The sequence below is a fragment of the Camellia sinensis genome, chromosome 6, assembly GCF_055761805.1.
Source record: "Camellia sinensis isolate YWXY chromosome 6, ASM5576180v1, whole genome shotgun sequence".
In the NCBI taxonomy this organism is placed as follows: Eukaryota; Viridiplantae; Streptophyta; class Magnoliopsida; order Ericales; family Theaceae; genus Camellia; species Camellia sinensis.
This window is the reverse complement of record NC_138966.1, coordinates 129,708,464-129,711,390: the sequence shown is the minus strand read 5'-3', so window position 1 is coordinate 129,711,390 and position 2,927 is coordinate 129,708,464. Positions and strand designations below refer to the sequence as shown.

General features: G+C 34.1%; 1 long non-coding RNA gene across 1 annotated transcript; it reads left to right on the top strand.

Moving 5' to 3' along the window:
- The first annotated feature begins 1,543 nt into the window (after positions 1-1,543).
- Positions 1,544-2,694, top strand: LOC114295062 (uncharacterized). The gene is made up of 3 exons (XR_003640731.2): positions 1,544-1,940; positions 2,021-2,101; positions 2,181-2,694. It is a non-coding gene; the product is annotated as an uncharacterized LOC114295062 (long non-coding RNA).
- Positions 2,695-2,927: the final 233 nt, after the last annotated feature.

Here is a 2,927-nt window from a genome sequence, read left to right as displayed (position 1 = left end):
GTATTTCTTGAATCTATCATAATCTATCAAGAGCATTGTAGAAACTTTTGGTTTCTTCATTAATATGCTTCATACTAGATATGCTTCTAGTATGCTTGATAGTACCAATTTAGATTGCACCACCGGGAAGAAGAAGACATTACATCATAGAACAGGCCGAAAGCCTTTCTCAGTAGTTCGACTGGAGGTATAATTATTCTCTCAAAGTTTGCTTACACTGTCTCAAAGTTTGTTAATTTTTTATCACATCTTAAATAAATTTCAGTTGACTTGCCATCATCATCCCTATTGCTTCATTTTCCAAGCACCTGCATCAATTATGCATATATGTACTGAAAGGAACTGCATAACGTGTGTGTGTGTGTTGGGAGGGGTGGTGGTGGTTTGTGACAATGTGAATCCTCTACACAACCTTTCTGCACTGTTAGAGGTCACATACATTCTACTTTATATCATAAATAATAGTATTCTTGGAAAGAGAAATCCTACCATCTAGTGACGAATGACAGAGCTGGCTGTCCAACCACATATTTTTTAAAGTTTGTAAAACAATTTTCATAATCCAGTGCCTGAAAGTAGCTAATCAGCTGGCTTCCTTTTTTGCATTCATATTAATATACTTGATTTCAAAATGACTCAAATGTGTTTTTTTACCAATTTCCTTTTCTGATGTGCAATTTTCAAACGAAGATGGAGTTTTTAAAATTTTGGATTCTCCTCTTATATAAACATATTCACATCTCATAGCGACAATTTGTAGATTAAATGGACAATATGGGATTCTGTTTTTAATAGGATTCAGGACCTCACATGGTAAGTGTTGTTTTGATATGCTACTGCCTATTTCCTTTTTTTGGGAAACTGATTCATGAAATCTCATCGAGTGTAGGGCTTATTCGAATCTGTTTTAATCTACCAGGTTTATATTTTAGGAATTATTAATCCAATAATTTGAGAATTGGAAATCACTTGTTGGACTGAGAATGAGTCATAAATGGTAATATCATAACACACCATAGTGGCTATTGCTATTATGGAGGGCATATTCTTATTGTACAGATAACTTTATTTGTTTGACCCTTCCATGTTTTCCACAATTTTCAAGCTAGATTTTTCTGCAAGCCTAGTTCCATCACCTTGAAGTTTTTATATTTTGGCTTTATATTATTTTTTGTCTTAATTTTTTTCTCCCTCCACTGTGACAATGGTCAAATAGTAATTGACTACCCAAGTGTTTAGTGTTCAATGAGTTAATTTGCTTAGTTGTTTATTTTATTTACTTAACTTGTTTACATATTTAATTGTTTAATTATTTAATTTTCTTAAGATTTTGGTTGTCTTTCATTTATAGGAGACAAAAAAGAACAATGGGGTTCCTACTAGTTGGTCACAAGTATGGATGGCCGCATACATGAAAAATGGGACGTCAACTAGTGATTCAGTTAATGAGGTTATGGTATGTGATACTATTTTATCTTTGGACTTTTAATATGATTTATATTTATATTGGAGGCTAATTATTGAATTCAAACTTGCAGACTCAAATGAATGAGTTAACAGAGCACATGGAGGGATCTTCTACTGACCCTGCAGCATTACAGGAGCAAATCTTCACACAAGTTATGGGCCCAGAGCGACTTGGCCGTGTTCGGACGTTTGGATTGGGACCGTCACCCACTGATGTTTTTGGAGGTGGATATAGGCAGTCACAAGAGCAGAATCGTCTCTTCCAAACTCAAGTTCAGGAACAAGTTCAAGAGCAACCTCAACGGTATCAAATGCAGTTCGAGTCGAAGATGAATGAAGTAATGGAGAAACAAATTCAGGCTATACGCACAAATTTTCAGTCACGAATTCAGTTTTTGGAATCTTAATTGCAAGCTACAGGCGTGCCCGTTGATCCAGTTGTTGCACCATCAAACCCATTACATAGGCAGCAGGTATTTTAATTATTTTTACTAGTTATTACTTTAAATTGCCTAGAGCTAATATACAACTTAAGCCTCTTATTGAATGATAGGTTGTGGATTCACTTAGTAGTCATCCCACTGTTCGGCCAATGTCACATCAACAACAATCTCATGCATTTTCATCCCAAGAGGTGAGCAATCATTTAATCAAAGCTTTTCTGACAAATAACATATCTTATTAATTACAATACTTGCTCTTATTAAATATAGGTTCACCTTTCAAAGAAAGAGAAGAAGAAGAAGAAGAAGAAGAAGAAGAAGAAGAAGAACTAACAAGGTAAAAGTACTAATATCACTAGTTCGTGGTTTATGTTCATTTGATTTGTAAGGCATTGTTGGTTATGAAATTAGGGTTTTGGTTGTTACTGTTGTGACTAGTGACTAAATTTGGGTACTTTTGAAGATGGCAAATTGACAATCTTTGTTAATGTATTCAATATTTGATTTTGTTTTGTGTACTTTCCTATTCTGTGATATTTTTCTTTTTTTTTTTTGGTTCATGTATTTACATGAATATATTTGGGTCGTGATTTTAGCATTGTGAAAGGGAAGCTGTAGAACAGCAGCTTAGTTATTTGAACGAGCCATCAGTTCTTCACAACCTTCAGTATAGATATTGTCATGATATTATTTATGTATGCATGATTGTGATACTTAATTTCCCTCCCATCAAATTAAGTTTCCTTTTCCTTTCATTTGACCTATGTTGTGCTTGTTTCCTGTATAGTAAAGCAGGACCTGTTTTAATAGCAATCAATCCCTTCAAAGATGTCCATTGTTTTGGAAATGATTTTATCACAGCTTACAAGGAGAAGCTTTTTGACAATCCTCATGTTTTTGCTATAGCAGATATTGCCTATAACAAAATGATGAGAGGTGAGTTAAATAGTACTTGCAGGGATTTTGAAGAAAAAAACAGGGCTCATATTCATCTATTCATACTTTGCTACTAAAGAA